At 53.2% G+C, this 26,502-nt stretch overlaps 1 protein-coding gene across 1 annotated transcript in view; it reads left to right on the forward strand.

Annotated features, from left to right (window-relative positions):
• The window catches only part of LOC144722356 (sodium-dependent lysophosphatidylcholine symporter 1-B-like), a 107,972-nt gene that overhangs the window by 1,142 nt on the left and 80,328 nt on the right, over nt 1–26,502 (forward strand). The gene's annotated exons all lie outside the window — the stretch shown is intronic.

Consider the following 26,502-nt stretch of genomic DNA (forward strand, 5'->3'; position numbering starts at 1 on the left):
GCCCCCCACTCCGCGTGCCCCCCACTCCGCGTGCCCCCCACTCTGCCTGCCCCCCACTCTGCCTGCCTCCCACTCTGCCTGCCCCCGACTCCGTGTGCCCCCCCACTCCGCGTGCCCTCCACTCTGCCTGCCCCCCACTCTGCCTGCCCCCCACTCTGCCTGCCCCCCACTCTGCCTGCCCCCCACTCTGCCCCTCGCTCCCGCGGCTCGACGCTGCACGTTGTGGTTGTGTCGGGGAACGGCGGAACGACCTCCCGGCACCTCGGTTCGGACTCCGCTGGCCGTGATCGCGACGTAAACGAAACCCGCGCGTATCGTGCGGCCAGGTGGCTCGGCAGACGAGCGGTCGTTCAAATCCTGGCCGGGTGTTGATTCGACCCATCCATCATCTCGCTCTCTCTCTCTCACTGGGGTCTGATAAAGTTATAAAAATAGATACCACCTTGTGGGGAAGTTGTCCTGTGGATGAACTTGTCCATGGCCGTCGGAATACGGAACTTTCACCACTGGCTCAGGGCTGTAGACGGGGAGATGATTACCGATGCCTCAATGATTAATTAGTATCAGTGCAGGGTTGCCACGTGGTGTGATTTGCCCTTGGATGGTAGGAATGGCTCGCACCGAGATCTGGACGTGTCGGACATTGCCACCTGCACAGTGCTGGACATTGCCACCTGCTCAGTGTTGGACATTGCCACCTGCACAGTGTTGGACATTGCCACCTGCACAGTGTTGGACATTGCCACCTGCACAGTGTTGGACATTGCCACCTGCTCAGTGTTGGACATTGCCACCTGCTCAGTGTTGGACATTGCCACCTGCTCAGTGTTGGACATTGCCACCTGCTCAGTGTTGGACATTGCCACCTGCTCAGTGTTGGACATTACCACCTGCTCAGTGTTGGACATTGCCACCTGCTCAGTGTTGGACATTGCCACCTGCTCAGTGTTGGACATTGCCACCTGCTCAGTGTTGAACATTACCACCTGCACAGTGTTGGACATTACCACCTGCACAGTGTTGGACATTACCACCTGCTCAGTGTTGAACATTACCACCTGCTCAGTGTTGGACATTGCCACCTGCTCAGTGTTGGACATTGCCACCTGCTCAGTGTTGGACATTGCCACCTGCTCAGTGTTGGACATTACCACCTGCACAGTGTTGGACATTGCCACCTGCACAGTGTTGGACATTGCCACCTGCACAGTGTTGAACATTACCACCTGCTCAGTGTTGGACATTGCCACCTGCACAGTGTTGGACATTACCACCTGCACAGTGTTGGACATTGCCACCTGCACAGTGTTGGACATTGCCACCTGCTCAGTGTTGAACATTACCACCTGCTCAGTGTTGGACATTGCCACCTGCACAGTGTTGGACATTACCACCTGCACAGGGTTGGACATTGCCACCTGCACAGTGTTGGACATTGCCACCTGCACAGTGTTGGACATTGCCACCTGCACAGTGTTGGACATTGCCACCTGCTCAGTGTTGAACATTACCACCTGCTCAGTGTTGGACATTGCCACCTGCACAGTGTTGGACATTACCACCTGCACAGGGTTGGACATTGCCACCTGCACAGTGTTGGACATTGCCACCTGCACAGTGTTGGACATTGCCACCTGCACAGTGTTGGCGACAGAGGCCAGGCCGAACCCCTGGAGGTGCTGGAGAGAGAGGGGGGGGGGGTGAAGGTTGAGCGGTGGTCAAGACGTGCTTCGTCTTCTTGCTGCCGTACGCCCGATGGTGTCGATGCAGATCACCGTGCAGGTGATCGAGCCAGGTAACAACAAGGAGCAGTGGCTGAGCAGTAGACGGCGGTGCAGCAAGCAGGTCGCCGGTGTTTTCTTAGGGCACTCAGGCGCGATCGTCTTCTTCTTCGTCTTCTTGTTGTACGGACATCGATGCAGATGCAGAGCGCCCGCTAGAATTTCACATTGAGGCGGTGAGGCCCAGATGAAGGCGTCAGCTGCGGCATGGTACCGGTCTCTGTTCTGGGTGACCACGATCGCACCACCACCACCACCACTCCTACTGAAGAGTTTATTTGCTGTCCATTTCACTGGCAAGCACGCGCTGGGGGAGCATTCGCGCCGGTGCTACGGACATCGACGATGCCAAGGCGGCGAATGACTGGGGGCCGACCCAGGAATGAGAGCGAGGGTGCCGAGAGGCAGGGATGGAGAGGCAGAGAGAGAGAGAGGCAGAGAGAGAGGGGGAGGCAGAGATGGAGAGAGGCAGAGATGGAGAGGCAGAGATGGAGAGAGGCAGGGATGGAGAGGCAGAGAGAGATGGAAAGGCAGAGATGGAGAGGCAGAGAGAGAGATGGAGAGGCAGAGAGAGGGAAGAGCGCGTGTAGCCCGGGGCGAGCGAGTCCAAGTGCGCGGCCGCTGGGGGTCACGGCCCTGGGTTGAGACCGGTCGGGCGGGATGACTCGACGGCAGACAGCGCCTGCGGCAGCTGCACCATTCGTTTTGACACAGTGACTCCTTTTCGTGCTTAGTTTGTTGTCCTTTTCCCCGCACCCGATTAGCGCGGTTGGCTACGTACGGTGCGAAAGAAGTTCAGTGTATCGTGTATAAATTTCGATTTAAAGCTTTCGTGACTGCAGGGATTCATCTTCTTGGTTCTTTCGGTAAAGTCACGTAGAAGGGAAATAATAAAATAATAACAATAAAACATAATAAAATAATTCTCACGACGTTTCGGCCACAACGCAAGGCGCTGTTCCCCCTCCAACCCAGCTTAAATATACGCTCCAAGCGTGGTGGTGTTTCATTCAGACGCTGTCTCCCCGACAGACCTGGTCTTCACCTGAGGACGGCTGCTTGCGTTGTGGCCGAAACGTCGTGAGAATTATTTTATTACGTTGTATTTTTATTATTTTATTATTTCCCTTCTACGTGACTTTAACGAAAGAACCAAGAAGATGTATCGTGTATGTATATAGACACATCGCCTGGGCGTATGCTTGGCTGTGCGTGTGCAAAGACAAAGATCACCCGTGTAGCCTCAACAGACTGTTGGGACAAGTGGTGTGAGCGAGCAGCACCTTTGAAGACCGGCACTGTGGCACACGAGGGGGTGGGTGGCGATGTTTACTTCACGCCGCACCAGGTACTTATTTGAGGCTGAGTCGACCTTGGAGAGGCCCAGGACCTGTTTAGATAATCGTCACCTGTGCGTGTACACACACACGTGTACGCGTGTCTACACGTGCAGACGTCAGCATCTTCTGCTGGAGCGCGCGTGACGCAATGGTGACTGTGTTTCTGTGAATTCCACATTACCGTGGCAGGGACCAGTCTGTCCATAAGGCCCAACACTGTGAACTGGGCAATGATGGCCGACATAATAATTGAACAGCAAAATGTCTACGAATCACAGTGCACCGTGCAACACAATCAGTGCGTATGGGCGGGAGAGGCAAAATGGTCAATGATGTTAGATTCTACAGAAGTGGCATAATCGTAAAATTACATTTGGGGTGTCACGGTGGCGAGATGTTAACTACCTCGCCTGGTATGCAGGAGGTTGTGGTTTAGATCCCGACCCTGACGCCTGCTGCTGTATATTTGTAGTTTGCGGTGTCTCTCTCTCTCCCCGTGGTTGCGTGGATTTGTCTCCGGGTCCTCCGATTTTTCCTCCACATTTTACAATCAACGTCAACATGCGTATTGAGTACGTGGCCGCTGCTATAAGTGTCCATGTGATAAGCCGCCAATTCGTTGAGCTGCCATTCGTTGTGACCAGGTCGCTTCTGCAAACGGGCTACACGGCTCAGTGGAACCTTCCTTATCTGCTCAAATAAGACGTCGTTGTGTTCTAGTTTATTTCCTGGGGGCTGAGACGTTACGTGGCAATTTCCCATTGTGTGGTACGAGAGGTGATGTATTAACGTGTGGCGTATCGTACGTGCGTCAGTCATTGGTGAATCATGACGTATGCATACTCTTAGGTTTTTTTCGGTAAAGTCACGTAGGTAAAAAATAAAATTAAAAGTTAATCAAAGTAGTAATGGAAATAAAATAAAATAATAAATCACGACGTATCGGAGGCAACACAAGTCTCCGTCATCAGGTGGGACCGTCACAGCTCACTTGATGCAGTAATTTTAGCTGTGATGTATGTAGGTTGGGTCCAAAACGAATTCCTGCAGTCACGAAAGCTCCAAATCAAGTTTAAATTTTAAAAAAAATATTTCGATTTAAAGCTTTCGTGACTGCAGGGGTTCATCTTCTTGGTTCTTTTGGTAAAATTAAGAATAATTCCTGCAGTCACGAAAGCTCCAAAATTACGATCGTTTGGTAAAGTCACGTAGAAGGAAAATAATAAAATAATAAAAATAAAACATAATAAAAGATGTTTATTTTTATTGTTTTATTATTTTCCTTCTACGTGACTTTACCGAAAGAACCAAGAAGATGAAAAAAATAGTTTTAGTTTTTACCTGGAGGAGCTGATCGCCCAGCATGACCCACATTGGGGGTACAATCATCGCTCTGTTAACCGTTAACCCTGCACACAACTTTCAAGTCAATGCACGTGCCGTTCACTATCTGATGAATCTTAAGAGGCCGAGGAGTAGTAAATATTGAGCCTCATTTAGGCACTGGCGGAAAACAACCCCCCCCCCGCCCCCATTTCTCCCAAGGTCTAGCAAAAATAAACAACAAACTAAACCGACATCTCGCGGTTTCTGCAGAATTCGCCAGGCTTCTGTGCCGGACATCCGGCAGCATCGGATTCTGTGCGACCACAAGGAATGGAGCGCGTTGAGTCCCATCGCCAATGCTCAGTGTCTCAAACAAACTCTTGATAGCCCACGACCTTCTGGGACACACGAGTCGCGCGAAAGACCCTTTGAGGATACGGGCGTGTGTGACCACAACCCAGGCAGCAGCATTCTGGCCGCGCGTGGATTTTGCATCTGTCGGTAGCCGAGTGCGAGATGTTAATTACCTCGCCTGGTGTGCAGGAGGGCGTGGGTTCGATCCCGACCCTGACGCCTGCTGTATATTTGGAGTTTGCGTGTCTCTCTACCCGTGATCGCGTTGATTTTTCTCCGAGTCCTCCAGTTTTCCCCTCCACATTTAGAATGAACGTCGCGCGTTTAGAGTGTTTGGCTGCTCGTATAAATGTCCACGCGATGAGCCACTTCGTTGAGCTCTCATTTGTGATCGCCAGGTGGCTTCTCAAAAAGAACTACGCAGTCCAGTGGGCCTTTAACCTGGTAAAATAAATAAAAAGTAGTTGTAGCTTTCGTTTTATAATTAATCAATGTTCGTTACAGAGCATTGAGTGTCGCGTCAGTTACAAAATCAAAGTTTAATGATCAAGCGCAAGTAACCAGTAGCTTGAATGCTCGTCTAACCAAGGTAGCAGCAGGGATATTCCTACTTCTGTGTTTTTTTTATCAATCCTAGCACAGCGCAATATTTCTATCAGGCCATGATTAAAATCTGAGCCCGAGGAGCCAATCGGAATCGGATTTGGCCCCCGGGCAAACTGGATCTGAGATCGAATCGGATCGGATCCAATCAGCTCCGAGTGGGATTCAGCTCTGGTCGGCCCCGTCACTCACCGAGCCGTGCGTGAGCCATTGCCGTCGCGTCCCCGATGTCCGATCTCAAACTCGTAGGCCATGTGGGGGGGGGGGGGGGTCGTTTCACAGCGGGGCCGCCGAGGACGGAAAACACCCGCATCTCTGACTTGCACGGTTGACGACGTACGGTGCGAAAGAAGTTCAACATACAAACACAAAGACAAAGATCCCCCGTATAGCCTCAGCAGACTGTAAGGGCAAGTGCTGTTAGCGAGCACCTATGAAGGCCGACATGGTATACACGAGAGGGGTGGGTAGCCAGCACCACGCCCAACCGCCTTTGTCTCCCCAGTGGCGATGCTCACACACCGCACCCGGTACTCATTTGAGGCTGAGTCGATCTAGGGGAGGCCCAGGACCGGTTCAGATAATCGTCACGCGTGCCACGCATCACGTTGTGCGTGCCACGCTGCAGCCCGTGAGCTCTGACCGCACACTCGCGGCGCTCTGGGCTCTGTCGCTACGCGGCTACATCCTCCTCATCCGTCTCGTAGATCGCAGGCGGAGTTCGCGTGACAAAGAAGTCCACGCGTTATCGGGACGATGGGCCGAAGAGAACCCCCCCCCCGCACAGGAGTTGAACTCGTGCGCTTCAGATGGGGAGCCGCTCGCTCCAACGCTGAGCCACCTGGCTGGGTAAACGCCAAGCGGTTAGAATATTTTTTTTTCTCACAAATAACTGGCATTCCCGGTAGATTTGCCTTGGTGCCAAATAATCCCCTGGGCTAAGAGGACTTGTTAATAATTGACATTCATTGTCTGTGCAGGCGCATCGCCGAGTCTCGAACACTCACTCGGGGGTTTCTGTGCAATGTTTGCCCACCGCGTTTATTGTTTATTTATTGAAGATTTCCTGGGGTTTGACGTTCCACGAAGCTCGTGGTCCGCCCTAAACCGTGGCGGCGGTAGATGCACGAATGGAAATTTTTTTTTTAACTCTCCAGTAGCCTGCGCCCGCGGTCACCCAGAACAGAGACCGGTAACGCGCAGTGCCCCGATCCACAGACACGACGGAGCAGGAGACGTCGCAGCTGACGCCTTTGACTGCGCTTCACCGCCTCGATGTGCAATTGTCGTCGGTGCTGTGCGTCTGCATCGGCGGCCGTACGACAACAACAGGAACAAAACGAAGCTGAAGACGAAGAAGACGAAGAGTGCCTTAAGCGAACACCTGCAGCGCTGGATAGATCGTCTGCAGGGGGGGGGGGAGAGAGAAGGGGGGGGTGCTGCGGAGTTCACTTTCTGCCCCCCCCCCCTCCCCCCTACTGCCGATGCCTCTATAACCTCGTGCCACGACAGATTTCTCGCCGACTTCAGCAGCTGTTTCTCGCTGCGGTTGTCCCACCTGATGACGAGTGCTTGTGTCGTGAGAACACCGGCAACGTACTCGCTGCACCGCCGTCTACTGCTCAGTTTAAAATAACAAATAAAACGCAGTCGTGTAAAGATCGCGGTCACGCTGGAATGAGGGCACCCATCCGCATCCTCAGCCGCACCCCGGCCCCGGTGATGGACTCTGGGCACGGGGCTGGGAGATTGGCGAGCTCACGACGCTTGTGGCGTCCTCGCGAGAGAGCGCAGCGCAGCTCGGGCAGGAATCAGAGATCTCCTCCAGAGCAGACGAGCAGGCAACTCGCCTCCCGTCACGTTGATGTCTCATCGCATTAAATTGAAACAAATACAAAGCGACAGTCATCCTGCATTCATCTCTACGAGCCACGCGGCCTTCTGCGAGTGGATCATTTCAGCAGCATTTGTGCAGCGCAGGAAAACCGCTGGGCCAGTCCCGACATTCGGTGCCTCGCGAGGAGAGGTCTCCTTGAAGCGACGCTGCTCAATCGGTCAGACGTTCTCGGCGATGACCCTTCTTATAGGCAAGGAAGTGTTTTTTTTTAAACGCGTGTTTTTTTACGTGGAGGAACAGATCTGTGCTGGAGGAGTAGATATCTGTCCACAGTACAGGTTTTTTTTTGGGGGAGGTATTTACGACTCACGGTTTATTCTCTACAAGGACGCTGATGATTGTTTTTCCGCTCGATCTGCCGCTAGTTCGTACGTATGCTGAACTTCTTTCGCTCCGTACGTAGCCAACCGTGCTCATCGGGCGGTGCAGGGGAAGGACAAGAAACGACCACACACACAAATCGGCTGTTAAGGAATGAGCTTTCAAAGGGTGGCAGTCGATGTTAGCGTTCGCTCTCTCGCACACCCAGCCCCTGCTGCTGCAACACGCACTGAGCAGCGCGGCTGGCACGCGCAGAGGATTCTTGGGTGCCGCGTTGCACGAGCGATGAATTGCAGCAGAGACAGGCGGGAATTGCCGGGGTGTAAACAAGGGGATGGTTTGAATGCCTTCGAAACGATTTCTCTGTTGAGGAATTCCACGAAGGGCGATTTCTCTCCTCGTATCGTCGCGTTTGCGGACAAGAGGTGCCCGCGTTTGATTGCTGTTGAGAATGGTTTACGATTAAAATGTTCCAGGTGACGTGGCTATCACAAATGTGAGCCCAACGAGAAGTGGCTTATCGCGCGGAATGTATAGCAGCCAAATCCTCTAAGCACGCGATGTTGATTGTAAATGTGCATGGAAAAACCAGAGGACTCGGAGAACAATCCACGCGAACACGGAGACAGAGAGAGAGAGACACGCACACTCCAAATATACAGCAGGCGTTAGGGTCGGGATCGTACTGACGACCTGCATACCAGGCGAGGTGGTGAACATCTCCGAGTCACCGTGAGCTGGTGAACACTCCCCTGGTACAGCCGCTCGCTGCCCCTTCACCGTGATGTGGAGTGAGATGAGGTGGAGTGAGATGAGGTGGGGTGAGTGGGGTAAGCTGAGGTGAGTTGGGTGTTAATCAGCTGCCTTTGTAGCGATATCTCCACGCATCATCGCCCCACCACCGCCCAGGCGAGGCTGCCCACGCACGCTGGGGCAGGTGCAGCGAGTGCCCCGTCTCCACGTGCCTCCTTTCAAGTTCAAGTTCATGTGTTAGGTGTAGCTCTGTGAGCCATTCGGCTCTTGAATCGGGTGCAACCGCAACAAACAAAAACATGAACAAGAAAACATCTTAAAGTGAATATGTGACTGAGTGCAAGCAGAAAATCCATGAAAAAACAGCAAAATATTGAAGAATGAACACCGTACACCAACGCTGTGTGCACAAATCCCAGTGGGATGCAAGTCAAACAACAACAACCACAAGACAACTTAGATTAAGGCCATCAGTCTAACTCCGTACTACAACAAACAAAACGTGGCCAAACCAGTAAACTTTTCGAAATCACCAAAATAAAGCAATGAAACAGTGAGCATAGGAACTGTGACGGAATTTTCGCAATAAACGACAAACAACATGTACTACCAAAACCCTGCAGCCATAGCCGTGGCCCAGAGGTCGCAAACGAGTTTTGATTCCTTACCAGTACCCGTACCCGGCCGCACCAGAGTCGCAAACGGTACCCATACCCTACCCGATACCCGGCTACCCATACCCGGCCGGGTAACGGGTAGGGTACGGGTACCCGATTGCGACCTCTGGGATTAAGCCATGTTGCAGGCACGGGTGGGTTGATTCTAGGAACTTGAATTGTGAGAAGAGACAAGACGTTGGGAAATGAGTGACAAACGGTGACTCACCAGTGACTCACGGCCTACCCGGCCGCACCAGGGTCGCAAACGGGTACCCGTACCCATACCCGGCCGGGAACGGGTAGCCGGGTATCGGGTAGGGTACGGGTATCGGGTACCCGATTGCGACCTCTGCTGTGGCCACTGGGTCTCAATGGTCATGGTGTGTTCCGGAAGGAGGGACAGGGCTATTGGCGCGTTACGGGCACCCAGGCGCCCTCAGCCGAAGGATCAGCAGCGGCTGCCTGCCTCTGCGTGCGTCGCTCACGGGAAGAAGTTCCCTGGGTTCGATTCACGACTCGAGCGCGTTTTTTTTTTCTCTCTGCGGAGTTTTGAGTATTTGGCGACTGCTAGGAATGTGCACGTGATGATGAAAAGCCACTTGGGTGAGCTCTCACTTGTGATAGCCAGCTCGCTTCTGCAAAAAAAGAGCTACAGAGATCAGTGGAGAAATAAAAAAGATGGCTTCAGTAATAAAATAATAAAAATAAAACATGATAAAAATTATTCTCACGACGTTTCGGCCACAACGCAAGCAGCCGTCCTCAGGCGAAGAACAGGTCTGTCAGACGCTGTCTTTCCGACAGACCTGTTCTTCACCTGAGGACGGCTGCTTGCGTTGTGGCCGAAACGTCGTGAGAATAATTTTTATTATGTTTTCTTTTTATTATTTTATTATTTCCCTTCTACGTGACTTTACCGAAAGAACCAAGAAGATGAATCCCTGCAGTCACGAAAGCTTTAAATCGAAATGGCTTCAGTAGTTAAGTTGTATTCTGCGCGTCCTCTCTCCCTCTGCTCCGAGCGACTTTTCTCTGAGTCCTACGTACAACTTTCTCGCCGTGCTGTCGGCAGACTGCGCTGCACAGTCCTCTACTCTGACTTGCTCCCCCCTCCGCTGCTTTCTCTGGACGCCTGTGAAAAAGAGCTTCATAGCTCATCGGATTCCTTCAAGTAGAATACAGATTCTGACTCTCTGCCCACGCGTCCCTGTCGAACATTGCCCAGCGCCGTCGTCATTTTTCTTCTTTTTGGACTTCTCGATTACCTCCTTCACATCCTTCATCTCATTCCCTCTCACTACCACATGTCCAGCCACCTCCTTCATCTCATTCCCTCTCACTGCCACCTGTCCAGCCACCTCCTTCAACTCATTCCCTCTCACTGCCACCTGTCCGGCCACCTCCTTCAACTCATTCCCTCTCACTACCACATGTCCAGCCACCTCCTTCAACTCATTCCCTCTCACTACCACCTGTCCAGCCACCTCCTTCAGCTCATTCCCTCTCACTACCACATGTCCAGCCACCTCCTTCATCTCATTCCCTCTCACTACCACATGTCCAGCCACCTCCTTCAACTCATTCCCTCTCACTACCACATGTCCAGCCACCTCCTTCATCTCATTCCCTCTCACTACCACATGTCCAGCCACCTCCTTCAACTCATTCCCTCTCACTGCCACATGTCCAGCCACCTCCTTCAACTCATTCCCTCTCACTACCACATGTCCAGCCACCTCCTTCAACTCATTCCCTCTCACTGCCACATGCCCGGCCACCTCCTTCAACTCATTCCCTCTCACTGCCACATGTCCAGCCACCTCCTTCAACTCATTCCCTCTCACTGCCACCTGTCCAGCCACCTCCTTCATCTCATTCCCTCTCACTGCCACCTGTCCAGCCACCTCCTTCATCTCATTCCCTCTCACTGCCACATGCCCGGCCACCTCCTTCATCTCATTCCCTCTCACTACCACATGTCCAGCCACCTCCTTCAACTCATTCCCTCTCACTGCCACCTGTCCAGCCACCTCCTTCATCTCATTCCCTCTCACTGCCACCTGTCCAGCCACCTCCTTCAACTCATTCCCTCTCACTACCACATGTCCAGCCACCTCCTTCAACTCATTCCCTCTCACTACCACATGTCCAGCCACCTCCTTCAACTCATTCCCTCTCACTACCACATGTCCAGCCACCTCCTTCAACTCATTCCCTCTCACTACCACATGTCCGGCCACCTCCTTCATCTCATTCCCTCTCACTACCACATGTCCAGCCACCTCCTTCAACTCATTCCCTCTCACTACCACATGTCCAGCCACCTCCTTCAACTCATTCCCTCTCACTACCACATGTCTAGCCACATCCTTCAACTCATTCCCTCTCACTGCCACCTGTCCAGCCACCTCCTTCAACTCATTCCCTCTCACTGCCACCTGTCCAGCCACCTCCTTCATCTCATTCCCTCTCACTGCCACCTGTCCAGCCACCTCCTTCAACTCATTCCCTCTCACTACCACATGTCCAGCCACCTCCTTCAACTCATTCCCTCTCACTACCACATGTCCAGCCACCTCCTTCAACTCATTCCCTCTCACTACCACATGTCCAGCCACCTCCTTCAACTCATTCCCTCTCACTACCACATGTCCGGCCACCTCCTTCATCTCATTCCCTCTCACTACCACATGTCCAGCCACCTCCTTCAACTCATTCCCTCTCACTACCACATGTCCAGCCACCTCCTTCAACTCATTCCCTCTCACTACCACATGTCCAGCCACCTCCTTCATCTCATTCCCTCTCACTGCCACATGTCCAGCCACCTCCTTCAACTCATTCCCTCTCACTACCACATGTCCAGACACCTCCTTCAGCTCATTCCCTCTCACTGCCACATGTCCAGCCACCTCCTTCAACTCATTCCCTCTCACTACCACATGTCCAATCAACTCCTTCAGGAGGCCGCTCCCCCTCTCTCTCTAAACCCCAATGACCAACAAAATGTGTTGAGATATAATTGTATCCCTTTTTAAAATCCTACTGCACGGCAAACTTAGAGCAGTGATTCCCATCCTAAAACTAAACTATTTTGTTTACCAGATAAAGGCCCACTGAGCTATATACCAATTTTTTCAGAATAGCGTCACTGCTATTTTATCCAAACCAATGCAGAGACATAATCCCACCACCACCACCACCCCCCCGCAAACGTCTCTCTCCCCGTCGCCCCGAGACTCGGCGAGACGCGTTGTGGTGACATTGGCCGTCGGGTGCTATTTATTTTTATAATCGGCAGGTTATTACAGTCTCGTCATTATCGTTATTATTATTATTATTGTTCGTGTCAAGAATGTGACATTTCAAGTTGAGTCGAAACTGAAAATCCGCACGAAGTTTTTGGCAGGGTTGTGTCCGCTGGGGGTGCGCGCACGCGTGGACGCAGAGCCCGCCGCGTGTGCCATGTACACCGCGTGTACTCTGTGTGTGTGTACTCTGTGTGTGTGTACTCTGTGTGTGTGTGTACACTGCGTGTGTGTGTGTACTCTGTGTGTGTGTACACTGCGTGTACTCTGTGTGTGTGTGTACACTGCGTGTACTCTGTGTGTACTCTGTGTGTGTGTACTCTGTGTGTGTGTACTCTGTGTGTGTGTACTCTGTGTGTGTGTGTACACTGCGTGTACTCTGTGTGTACTCTGTGTGTACTCTGTGTGTAATCTGTGTGTGTGTACTCTGTGTGTACTCTCTGTGTGTGTGTGATCTGAGAACTGTGCACTGTGTGTACTCTATACTCTGTGTGTGCTCTGTGTGTACTATGTGTGTACTCTGTGTGTGTGTACTCTGTGTGTGTGTACTCTGTGTGTGTGTGTACACTGCGTGTACTCTGTGTGTACTCTGTGTGTACTCTGTGTGTGTGTACTCTGTGTGTACTCTCTGTGTGTACTCTCTGTGTGTGTGTGATCTGAGAACTGTGCACTGTGTGTACTCTATACTCTGTGTGTGCTCTGTGTGTACTCTGTGTGTAATCTGTGTGTGTGTACTCTGTGTGTGTGTACTCTGTGTGTGTGTGTACACTGCGTGTACTCTGTGTGTACTCTGTGTGTACTCTGTGTGTAATCTGTGTGTGTGTACTCTGTGTGTACTCTCTGTGTGTACTCTCTGTGTGTGTGTGATCTGAGAACTGTGCACTGTGTGTACTCTATACTCTGTGTGTGCTCTGTGTGTACTCTGTGTGTGCTCTGTGTGTGTGATCTGTGTGTACTCTGTGTGTAGTGTGTGTGTACTCTGTACTCTATGTGTACTGTGTGTACTCTGTACTCTGTGTGTACTGTGTGTAGTCTGTGTGTGTGTGTTCTTTGCGTGTACTCTGTACTCTGTGTGTGCTCTGTACTCTGTGTGTACTCTGTGTGTACTCTGTGTGTACTGTGTGTGCTCTGTGTGTGCTCTGTGTGTACTCTGTGTGTACTCTGTACTCTGTGTGTACTCTGTATGTACTCTGTGTGTACTCTGTGTGTACTCTGTGTGTACTGTGTGTGCTCTGTGTGTGCTCTGTGTGTACTCTCTGTGTACTCTATACTCTGTGTGTACTCTGTGTGTACTCTGTACTCTGTGTGTACTCTGTGTGTACTCTGTATGTACTCTGTGTGTACTCTGTGTGTGCTCTGTACTCTGTGTGTACTCTGTGTGTGTACTCTGCACTCTGTGTGTACTCTGTGTGTACTCTGTATGTACTCTGTGTGTACTCTGTGTGTGCTCTGTACTCTGTGTGTACTCTGTGTGTGTACTCTGCACTCTGTGTGCACTCTGTGTGTGTGCACTCTGTGTGCACTCTGTGTGTACTCTGTGTGTACTCTGTACTCTGTGTGTACTCTGTGTTGCTGCGTGCGTGGTCGTTCGTTCGTTCGTTCGGCCTCCTCGTCACCGTGACGCTGAATGTGAGCGCCGTGTCGTGTCCCCAAGCATCCGGTTGTTTTGTTCTCATAGATAGAGAGAGAGAGTCGCGCATTCTTTATCCTTTGCCAGTGTCCTCGCTCTCAGATGGCGCATTCACAGCCGCACGACGCATTATACAGATTTGCCGCCAGGTACCAACGCCCAGATTCTATTCAGCGGGGCAAGTCAGACTGACGTGGGGGTGTCCACCGCTGTCCCGAGCTGGGGACAGTGGCATTTCTGCGGTGTCATCCTCCTCGTTCGGCTCAAGGCGCTCAGATCCTGGGGCGTGCCGATGTCCGCTGCCTGCTGCCCCAAGGCCACAACTCGTCTGGCCGAGCCGAGGGTCAAATCGTCGACTGGCGGTTGACGGCTTAGAAACCCCGCAGCGGTTCCCCGCATCGGGAACCACCGTGGGGGCACCGCTGCAGGTTAGGAGCGCAGCCTCCGCTGCCTGCGATCGATTTTTTTTTAGGGCGCCAATAAACCAATAACGAATGGCCACATCGAGCGTGCGGATCGACTTGGATGAGCTCCGTCCTGCGCGGCGCCCTTCGCGGTTTGCGGAACGCGTCTCGTGCACTGAGACGCCGCGCTGGACGCAGGGAACCCCTGCCGATGTGTGTACGTAGAACTTCCTTGGCACCGTACGTAGCCAACCGTGCTAATATTGGGAGGAGGGGGGTAACGAGAGTTTACGTGGCGACACAGCGCGCTGTCAGGAGGCAAAGTGCGAGTTTTTGCAGCGTGTGCTGCCCTTCTTGATGCAACGCTTTCGTGACTGCAGGAATCCCAAACTCTGTGGTTCTTTCGGTAACGTCACGTGGGTAGAAATGACGATTTCGATCTCAACACAAGCGGTCGTCATCAGGCAAAGGACTCAGCCTCGAAAGGCAAACTGTTTCAACAATGCCAATGCAGCAACAATACTGCATTGGCATTGTTGCAACAATGCCAATCCACGCAGCGATCGTACAGCGGTGACAGCATACAGGCTTCGGTCGAGCACAGCATCGTCACGTTCGTGGGACTCCTCACGTCCGCGGAGATGTCGGGTCGAAGGGATGTGGAGGGATCGAGGGAGCCGTGTGTAGCTGCTGCAGCTGCGTGATCACGGCGCGGCGCAGGACGCAGCGCTCGCGACTCGAGACGTAAAACCAGAGGTCGCAAACGGGTTTTGATTCCTTACCCGTACCCGGCCGCACCAGGGTCGCAAACAGGTACCCGTACCCGGCCGTACCCGTACCCTACCCGTACCCGGCCGGGTACGGGTAGGGTACGGGTATCGGGTACCTGATTGCGACCTCTGGGATGAAGCCATGTTGCAGGCGCGGGTGGGTTGATTCTAGGAACTTGAATTGTGAGAAGAGACAAGACGTTGGGAAATGAGTGACAAACGGTTACTCACCAGTGACTCACGGCCTACCCGTACCCGGCCGCACCAGGGTCGCAAACGGGTACCGGGTATCGGGTAGGGTACGGGTATCGGGTACCCGCTTGCGACCTCTGCGTGAAACGCGGCCAGGCAGCCAGCCAGCCAGAGGTTGCCGCGCGTGTGCGCGTTGTGTACGGGAGGTCACCGTCGCAATCTTCAACCTTTCGTGTGGCGTTGTGAAAAGCAACAGTTGTTGTTTCTTAATGATCGTCATAAATGAATGCAAATGTTGCTGATCCGGTCCAATGATGTGGCCGGGGTTCGTAGCGCAGCGCGCCCCTCGTTGCATTGCCGCTCTACATTTATATAACAACAACAACGACAACCGCCATTCCACACTAAGTGGCGGTGACGTCACCACGGCGCTTGTGCCAGGCTCTGTGCACGTTATATAACGCACGCACTCACGCACGTTTAGCCCGTGCGTGCGTCTTGTTTGAACGTGCGATGTTCCAGCAGCCGCGCACTATTATCACTCTGTCATCAAGAGGGGGCAATTCAATATACGCCTGGCGGGACTCATCGGTGATTCCACTCCACCCACCCATCTAGATGTGGACCTACACCAGAGCTGAGGAGGAGCAGGGGGGGGGGAGCAGGGAGCTTAGCTCCTCGTGTGGGTCTCTGTGTTTGTGGGTCTCTGTGGGTCTCTGAGTCTGTGGGTCTCTGAGTCTGTGGGTCTCTGTGTTTGTGGGTCTCTGTGGGTCTCTGAGTCTGTGTGTCTCTGAGTCTGTGGGTCTCTGTGTTTGTGGGTCTCTGTGTGTCTCTGAATCTGTGGGTCTCTGAGTCTGTGGGTCTCTGTGTTTGTGGGTCTCTGTGGGTCTCTGTGTCTGTGGGTCTCTGAGTCTGTGGGTCTCTGTGGGTCTCTGAGTCTGTGGGTCTCTGTGTCTGTGTGTCTCTGTGGGTCTCTGAGTCTGTGGGTCTCTGGGTCTGTGAGTCTCTGTGGGTCTCTGTGGGTCTCTGAGTCTGTGAGTCTCTGTGTCTGTGGGTCTCTGTGGTTCTCTGAGTCTGTGAGTCTCTGAGTCTGTGTGTCTGTGGGTCTCTGAGTGTGTGGGTCTCTGAGTGTGTGGGTCTCTGTGTTTGTGGGTCTCTGTGGGTATCCGAGTCTGTGGGTCTCTGAGTGTGTGGGTCTCTGAGTCTGTGGGTCTCTGAGTCTGTGGGTCTCTGAGTGTGTGGGTCTCTGTTTGTGGGTCTCTGTGCGTCTCTGAGTCTGTGGGTCTCTGAGTCTGTGTGTCTGTGGGTCTCTGAGTCTGTGGGTCTCTGTGGGTCTCTGAGTCTGTGGGTCTGTGGGTATCTGAGTCTGTGGATCTCTGAGTCTGTGGGTCTCTGAGTCTGTGGGTCTCTGTGTCTGTGGGTCTCTGTGGGTCTCTGAGTCTGTGGGTCTCTGAGTCTGTGGGTCTCTGAGTCTGTGTCTGTGGGTCTCTGAGTCTGTGGGTCTCTGAGTCTGTGGGTCTCTGAGTCTGTGGGTCTCTGAGTCTGTGTGTCTGTGGGTCTCTGAGTCTGTGGGTCTCTGTGGGTCTCTGAGTCTGTGGGTCTGTGGGTATCTGAGTCTGTGGATCTCTGAGTCTGTGGGTCTCTGAGTCTGTGGGTCTCTGAGTCTGTGGGTCTCTGTGTCTGTGGGTCTCTGTGGGTCTCTGAGTCTGTGGGTCTCTGAGTCTGTGGGTCTCTGAGTCTGTGTCTGTGGGTCTCTGAGTCTGTGGGTCTCTGAGTCTGTGGGTCTCTGAGTCTGTGGGTCTCTGAGTCTGTGTTTGTGGGTCTCTGAGTCTGTGGGTCTCTGTGTTTGTGGGTCTCTGAGTCTGTGGGTCTCTGAGTCTGTGGGTCTTTGTGTCTGTGGGTCTCTGTGGGTCTCTGAGTCTGTGGGTCTCTGTGTCTGTGGGTCTCTGTGGGTCTCTGAGTCTGTGGGTCTCTAAGTCTGTGGGTCTCTGAGTCTGTGTGTCTGTGTGTCTCTGAGTCTGTGGATCTCTGAGTCTGTGGGTCTTTGAGTCTGTGGGTCTCTGAGTCTGTGGGTCTCTGTGTCTGTGGGTCTCTGTGGGTCTCTGAGTCTGTGGGTCTCTGAGTCTGTGGGTCTCTGAGTCTGTGGGTCTCTGAGTGTGTCTCTGGGTCTCTGAGTGTGTCTCTGGGTCTCTCTGTTAGTCTCGGGGTCCATCTCTGAGTAAACAAAAAAATATGAATCCTTGATTCCTTCCGGAATGCAGTCACGGGATTCAGATTGTCATTCCCACCGCGACGTTGAGGCCCCCTTTTCGTGCCACCGCCCTGTGTCGATGCGATTCCGAGCGCGACACGGGGCATCCCCGTGGAGAGACGGCGGCGTGGCGGTGCCGCCTGGGATGTTGCCCAACGCCGAGTGACGCCGCTGGGGGGAAGGGAGAGCGCCCCCCCCCCCTCCCGTGTCTCCGTGTCAAGGTGCGGACGGGCGTGCGGGGAGTCCCTGGCAGGGCGGGAGGCGGCTCCCCCCGCCCCGCCAGGGACTCCCCGCCAGCCTCCCCGTCGTTCGTAATCGGCAGCAGCAGCAGCAGCAGCTCAGCGCGCTAGTCTATACAAAATAGGCGACGTTTCGGGCAACGGCCCTTCTGCGTAGCACATGCGGTAAATGTTCGTAAGTTGGCCTTGCGAATTGATGTTCCCGTCGTGCACCGTCGTCAGGGGGTTCGGTTGCCCATTCCGAAAGTCGAGGACCGCGATCCGATCCCGGCTGGGAGGTCCGTGACGAATTCACCAAACGGCACCGCGCGGACGTACAAACGGCACGGCGGCACGAGGCACCGCGCGCTACATTAGCCCTCGTCGCTCATCCCAACCGTGGCGCAGCATCCCACCGCTCGCTCTCAGAAAGCCCTCCCCGCTCGGCGGTTGTCGGTCTGCTGCTCACGGTGACGTCTTCGGAGAGGCGGACGTACCCACACTCGAACTGCAGCTCGAACGTGATGCCCTCACCCCCACCCCCCTGCTTGTGTCGGTGTGTGCGGCGCAGAGTTGCGGCCACGTCGCTGGTGGCTGAATAATGTTGCGAGGCGGACCCACGTGAAGCTTTGACAGCTCGCGATGATTGACAAATGTTATTTTCTTCAGTACAAGCTCACATCCAAGCTCGTCTGGGATGGGGGTAGGGGACGCGAGCGCAGTCGTGTGTGGGGCCGCCATGACGTCACCGTGTCGAGATGTTAACTGCCTCGCCTGGTATACAGGAGGTCGTGGGTTCGATCACAACCTTGTTGAATATTTGGAGCCTGCATCTCTCTCTCTCGCCCTGTGGTCACGTGGATTTTCACTCCGGGTCCTCTGGGTTTTCCCTCCGCATTTAGCGACATGCGTTTGGGGTATTTGGCTGCTGCTATACAGTGTCACGTGATGAGACACTTCGTTGAGATGTCGTTTGTTGGCCAGGTCGCTTCGGGAAAAAAACTCGACACGGTTCAGTGGACTTAAATTTTGACTTTAAACTTTCGTGACTGCAGGAATTCATATTCCATGGTTCTTTCGGTGAAGTCGGTTCAGATAATCGTCACCGGCGTTGGCCGTGAGCGAGAATCGAACCGCTACACTACCGCGCCCCCCCCCCACACACAAAGATAAAGATCCCCCGTATAGCCTTAACAGACTGTTGGGGCAAGTGCTGTTAGCGAGCACCTATGAAGGCTGGCACGGCACACGAGCGGGTGGGTGGCCAACACCACGCCCGGTCGCCTTTGTCTCCCTAGTGACGATGTTTACACATCGCACCAGGTACTCATTTCAGGCTGAGTCGACCTAGGGGAGGCCCGGGACCGGTTCAGATAATCGTCACCGGTGTTGGCCGTGGGTCGCCAGGTTTGTAGTGCAGCGCGCTAACCGCAAGACTACCGCTCCCCACACACCTACACACACACCTACACACACACCTACACACACACTTACACACACACCACACACACTCTCTGATGTTGCCCGGAGCGACCATGCACCTCAATGAGCTCTCAGTTTACTAAATGACGTCGGGATGATGTAGCGGCGCGGCGGAAGGTGGAGCGGTGGCGCAGTCGTTGGCACACGCCGCTGTGAATCCCAAGTCACACGAGTTGGATTCCCTGACACCGCAAAAAATGATTCCACCTGACACGCCGCTTCGTTGAGCTATCATTTGTGTTAGCGATTCTGAAAAATATAGCTCAGTGAGTGTTACCTGGTAAAATAAAATGTTTTAATAATACCCCGAGCTCTCATACTCTGATAGTGCGTTGTCTTTGAGTTGTGCGCCTTTTGGCGTCATCTGGTCCAACACCATGTGAGACTAGGCTCTTAGGAAAGCTGTCTCGGGTGTGGACCAATCAACTTCATGGACAGTGCATACATTATCAGAGTTGTGTTTTTTGTTTGCATTATGACTGCAGGTATTGTGGTCTATGCAAACATGACTCCTTGTAAAAAAGGTGTCAGTTTTGTTGCCAGATAGAAGGGTAAAAAAACAATTATGTTTCAATAGTATTAATAATTATTATAATCTGCGACCGGGTGCATTGAGTTGCCGTGATAGTAGCCGAGTGTCCGCTATGTTAGACGCCACAGGACCGCTTTGCAACACCTGCACTGAAGTTGAAGCTCATGCTGTGTGAGGCCATTGAGCAATCAGCTGTCTCGTGCTGGCGCGCCAGACGCTGCGACGATGATGATGATGGTAGTGCACGCGTGCATTGCGCCTGCATTGTGTCCCAATGACAGAAGATAAGAGGGGTTACGCCTGTGGTTGAGCCAGTGGTTGAATTTCCACATTCACATGGCGGAGGGCGAAGCTCTCATAATGACATCCACTGGCTGGAGCGGGGGTCGCGTTAACCTTCAAATAACCACGAGAAGAAGAAGAGACGTTGATTTTGGTTTCTGTCTTTGACCGAAATAGTTGGGAGAGCCGCAATCCACACGCACAGCTCCTTGTACACAACACACGGCAACAGCAGCGGGTATACAGCAGATGAGGACACAACAACAACAGACATTCTGACAAGTAAACAAATGATGTAATAAACTGCGTCTCTTTGTCTTCTTGGTTCTTTCGGTAAAGTCACGTAGAAGGGAAATAATAAAATAATAAAAATAAAACATTATAAAATACAATTCTCACGACGTTTCGGCCACAACGCAAGCATCCGTCCTCAGGTGAAGAACAGGTCTGTCAGGTGAAGAACAGGTCTTCACCTGAGGACGGCTGCTTGCGTTGTGGCCGAAACGTCGTGAGAATTGTATTTTATTATGGGGTTTTTTATTTCCCTTCTACGTGACTTCACCGAAAGAACCAAGAAGATGAATCCCTGCAGTCACGAAAGCTTTAAATCGAAATTTGCGTCTCTTTGGTTAATTTCCCCCACTTAGTTATTCGTGAACAACGCAGTTTGACTGTTGTGCATTTTGTCATCACCAAGACATTGCACAGTGACCCTGCCACATTTAATCAATTACCTTCACGTAAACAATGACGTTTAGGATTTAAGTTTTAAAAATAAAAAATCGCCTGCCCGCAAAGGGAGCAACCACCGAGTCGCGATAGGGGAAATCAAAGAGATCGCGCGGCGATTTGTGCCCCGCTCGGTGTGTTCACACGGTGGCTTGCGCTGATATGTAGTCCCAGGCCATCGTCACTGTCACACTCGCAGGCGAGGAGCATTCCTCCTCCATCCTCCTACTCCATCCTCCTCCTATTCCTCATCCTCATCCATCCTCCTCCATCTTCCCCCATCCTCCTCCCTCCTACTCCCCCATCCTCCTCCTACTCCCCCATCCTGCTCCCTCCATCCTCCTCCACCCTCCTCCATCCTCCTACTCCCCCATCCTCCTCCATCCTCCTCCCTCCTACTCCCCCATCCTCCTCCCTCCTACTCCCCCATCCTCCTCCATCCTCCTCCCTCCTACTCCCCCATCCTCCTCCCTCCTACTCCCCCATCCTCCTCCATCCTCCTCCCTCCTACTCCCCCATCCTCCTCCCTCCTACTCCCCCATCCTCCTCCATCCTCCTCCCTCCTACTCCCCCATCCTCCTCCTACTCCCCCATCCTCCTCCTCCCTCCTCCTCCCTCCTCCTACTCCCCCATCCTCCTCCATCCTCCTCCCTCCTACTCCCCCATCCTCCTCCATCCTCCTCCCTCCTACTCCCCCATCCTCCTCCCTCCTACTCCCCCATCCTCCTCCTCCCTCCTCCTCCCTCCTCCTACTCCCCCATCCTCCTCCCTCCATCCTCCTCCCTCCTCCTCCATCCTCCTCCACCCTCCTCCCTCCTCCCTACTCCCCCATCCTGCTCCCTCCATCCTCCTCCCTCCTCCTCCATCCTCCTACTCCTCCATGAACCCTCCCGCTCTGCACACGGTGCTTCGGGGCAGCTGCGCTGGGGGGCATCGTCCGTGTCGCGTTCGGGGTGTTGGGGGGGGCTCTGTGGGTGGGGGGCTCTTTGCTGGGGGGGGGGCTCTGTGGGGAGGGGGGGGTGCGCACCTCCTTGCCGTCGCACGCCTGCTGGTGTCGATGCAGAGCCACAGCTGCAAGTTCACATGTTCGAGCCAGGCAACGGCGTCAGCAGGAGTAGTCAATGAGTCGTGCGTCGTCGTCATCATCGTCGTCATCATCGTCATCTTCGTCGTCATCATCATCATCATCATCGTCGTCATCATCATCATCGTCGTCATCATCGTCATCATCGTCGTCGTCATCATCATCATCGTCGTCATCATCATCATCGTCGTCATCATCATCGTCATCGTCGTCATCATCGTCATCATCATCGTCGTCATCATCATCGTCATCATCGTCGCGGCTGTGACGTCACCTTCTTCGTATCTTCGCTCCGTGTGGCCACAGCCGCCACGCCGACTCCGCTCGCCCCGCGCCACCGATTGCGCAATGGCCCCGCCCCCCTGCGACTGCGGCGTCCCCAGTTCCCACGGCGCAATTCGCCCCCCCCCCCTTCCCCGCTGCTCGCGACGCCCATTGCGACAGCTCCCCGCGATGTCCCAACGAGAGAGTGGGGGCGGGGGGCACCCCCCCCCCCGCTCATCCCCCGGGCTTGCGTCACCGCCCCCCGCCCCTTAGCCCCCAACCCCTTAGCCCCCACCCCCTTAGCTCCTACCCCCCTAACCCCCCACCCTCTCAGCGCCCCCACCCCCTTAGCCCCCCCCTACCCTCTCAGCCCCCCCCCCCGATCCCCTTAGCCCCCCCACCCCCCGTCCCAGGCACGGTGCCCTCCACTGCTGCGTGGTGACAGAGACAAAGATCCCCCGTATAGCCTCGACAGACTGTTGGGGCAAGTGCCGTTAGCGAGTGGCACCTCACGAAGGCCAAGCGCGACGGCGCGGCCGCCTTTGTCTCCCCAGTGGCGATGTTGACACGCCGAACCAGGGACTCACTTGAGGCTGAGTCGATCTAGGGGGGAGGGGGGAGGTCCAGGACCGATTCTGATCATCGTCGCTGCTGTTGGTGGCCGTGGCCTGGGGGTTCGACTCTCGACTCGGCGCCTTCTGTGTGCAGTGGGTCCCTTCTCACCCCTGTCGTGCGGAGTGTGGGAGTGAGGGTGGGTGAGTGTGGGAGTGAGGATGGGTGAGTGTGGGTGGGTGAGTGTGGGAGTGAGGGTGGGTGAGTGAGGTTGGGTGAATGAGGGCAGGTGAGTGAGTGTGGGAGTGAGGGTGGGTGAGTGAGGGTGGGTGAGTGTGGGTGAGTGAGTGTGGGTGAGTGAGGGTGGGTGGGTGTGAGTGTGTGAGTGAGTGTGAGAATGAGTGTGAAAGGGTGACTGAGTGAGTGTGAGTGTGTGAGTGAGTGTGAGAATGAGTGTGTGGAGATTGTATGTTCTTCCCCTGGGTTTTCTCCGGGCTCTCCGCTTCCTCCCACAGCTGACACGCACACAGCGAACCTGGCATTGGCCGCAGATCACGATGGATGTCCTGTTTTACTCGGCACAATCACACGAGTGGGTGACTATGTGCGTCGAACTTCTTTCGCGCCGTACACGTCCAACCGTGCTCATCGCAGGTGCCGGGGGATTAGAACGGGAAGCTTCAGCGGCGCGTGCGGAGTCGCCCTGCGGACGGCCAGGTGACTGGAACGTCGCCTCAACGTTACGAGCCCATCGCAGTGCGGCTCGTGACGACGGAACGAACCCAGCGTGAAGAAACCAATAATTATAATAGGCTTCGGATAAACCCTCGAAATGCGCGCGGACCACAATTAGAGTTAATGTCCATGATTATGGGAGACGTCCACGTGGAAGCTGAGAAGAGAAGTCGAGTGATGGCAGTGAGAATGAAAGTGGCAGGGCTAGCAGCGGTGGTGGTCTTGGGACATGGGAGGAAAGTGAAACTTATCATATTTTGCTACTGGCAAATGAGGTACCAATGGTGTAAATGCTTACCCCGAGCTCTCATACTCTGATGGTGCGTTGTCCTTGAGTTGTGCGCCTTTTCGCGTCATCTGGTCCAACACCATGTGAGACTAGGCTCTAAAGAAAGCTGTCTCGGGTGTGGACCAATCAATTTCAAGGACAGTGCATACATTTAAAAAAATTGTAAATGTTGTGGTTTCACGCTTCAACACACCGGTGGGCTAAAGCAGTGAACTATTTTGTCTTTTGTCAACGTGACACTTTGTTTTACTGATTGGCCGTGTCGGGTGGTGGAGGGTTACGACACATTTATAAATAGCGCGACCTAAACCCAAAAACGTTGATTGTGAATAAGACAGGGCAACTTTCTGGTCGGCCCCATCTGATCATCTTGCCCTTTTAAAGGAACAACAACGCCGAATAGGGCGTCGGCGCCACACGCACATAACACAGCGGTGAGCAAGTCGCGTGCGCCGCACAATACACGCTGGAGTTCGACCGAGTACGCGCGGACAGAAATAGCATTCAGAAGCGCGAGAACGTGATGAATGCATAGAAACAACGACGCGAATAGCGAGGTACGGGTACAGTTTCCACAAAAGATAGAATACACAGCAGCGCTGAATTCTCTGGGCAAGAGGACGTGTGCAGGAAGCGAGGGGAGGAGGAGGAGGAGACGTCGCTGAATCTGTCGGGACAAACCACGGCGCTGGTCACATGTACAGCGCCTGGCCTCTAAGATCCATTCCAACCCCGGGGTTTGCGATCGACGCGTAAGAAGTGGATCTTTTTTCGATTTCAAGCTTTCGTGACTGCAGGGATTCATCTTCTTGGTTCTTTCGGTAAAGTCACGTAGAAGGGAAATAATAAAATAATAAAAATAAAACATAATAAAATAATTCTCACGACGTTTCGGCCATAACGCAAGGCGCTCTACCCCCTCCAACCCAGCTTAAATATACGCTCCAAGCGTGGTGGTGTTTCATTCAGACGCTGTCTTCCCGACAGACCTGTTCTTCACCTGAGGACGGCTGCTTGCGTTGTAACCGAAACGTCGTGAGAATTATTGTATTATGTTTTATTTGTATTATTTTATTATTTCCCTTCTACGTGACTTTACCGAAAGAACCAAGAAGATGAAGTGGATCTTTGTTGCAGTTACACGCATTGTGTGTGTGCGTGGTGGGAGACACGCTGCGTGGGGCGCCGGGAGAAAGTTCGTGGGTTTTGCACTCAAAGGGGTCCAGCGTTGCCCTTGAGAAGTGAGAAACCATGGAATCTCTCTTACCTCTCAAACACGGAGGAAACCCGGACAGCCGTCTGAGATACATTTCAAGTCTTAATTATACATGTATTATGTCTTTTTTCTAGATTTGAAGCTTTCGTGACTGCAAGGATTCATACTCTTGGGATTTTTCGGTAAAGTCACATAGGTAAAAAAAATAAAATTAAAATTAATAAAAGTATAATAGAAATAAAATAAAATAATAAATCACGACGTTTCGGAGGCAACACAAGTCTCCGTCATCAGGTGGGACTTGTGTTGCCTCCGAAACGTCGTTATTTATTATTTTATTTCTATTATTACTTTTATTAATTTTATTTTTTTACCTACGTGACTTTACCGAAAAAAACCTAAGAGTTTGTATTATGTCGGTAAAAAAACCTCAATTTCAGAAACTGTCTCAGTCCTGTCATCCTTTTCTTTGCAGGCAAAACGGGTGCCACTGTGGCGAGATGTTAACTCCCTCGCCTGCTATGCAGGAGGTCATGGGTTCGATCCCAACCCTGTGACACCTGTTGTAGATTTTCTCCGGGTTATCCGTTTTTTCTCCCCACATTTACCAACGTAGTTTCGAGTGTGTGGCTGCTATATACATTTCCATATGATAATACACTTAACTGAGCTATAATTTGTGGCCAGGTTGCTTCTTAAAAATACCTATTATCGCTCGAGTGGGCCTTCACTGTTAAAATAAAAAAAAAATGCTTATTATTTTGTATAGTTTAAGGCGCTCACCTTGTCGCTGGGGGACGCGGGGGAGCACGGGGAGATCGCTTTTATAATTATTGGAGATCCATCACGGTTATTAGTAACGTTTAACCGTGATGTTGATGTTGGATTCTCGCTTCGTGGCTGGACGGTTCTGACGCAGCGGAGATCAGCGTAGTGGAGATGCTGGGTTCGGATAACGCGGTTGGCACCTCTGGTTGACTACGGAGCGGTGCTAAAGAAGTTCAACATACAACAACCTCTGATCCGTGAACTCCACGTCCTACCTTCCATCGCCTCGCGCCCTTCGTCGTGGATAAGTTCGAACGTTGCGGCAGCGGCGGCTGGACTAGGCGCGATCCAGCAACGCCGCGTAAACTAGGGCACGCGCAAGGCGTGTGTGTGATCTGTGGCGTGCGCGATCGTTCTTCTGCTGGCTCACGGGAATTCACGACTGCCGGACGGCGCGAAGTGCGCAGCTTCCACACGAGCCGCGCGCTGCCGTCAATCTCGGGGCTAAGGTCGCGTCGCTGGCAGAGATACGAGCGCAAACGGCCCCCCACGCGTCAACTCGCAGACGTTAATTTGGTCAAGTGCTTGAGCTCAATTTATATTCGTCGAATATTCATGACGGTAAAATTGTTGCGAGTACATTTTAGATTGTAAGAGAACTTGTCCACGAGCCGTATCACAATTCTGTCTCGACCTAGTCGTAATAATGTTTAACTTCTAAGTGCCCTCTTTGCTGGTAAGCAGTGGGGAGGGCCTTTAGCT

Source organism: Lampetra planeri, chromosome 14 (assembly GCF_965212315.1).
Source record: "Lampetra planeri chromosome 14, kcLamPlan1.2.h2, whole genome shotgun sequence".
NCBI lineage: Eukaryota > Metazoa > Chordata > Hyperoartia > Petromyzontiformes > Petromyzontidae > Lampetra > Lampetra planeri.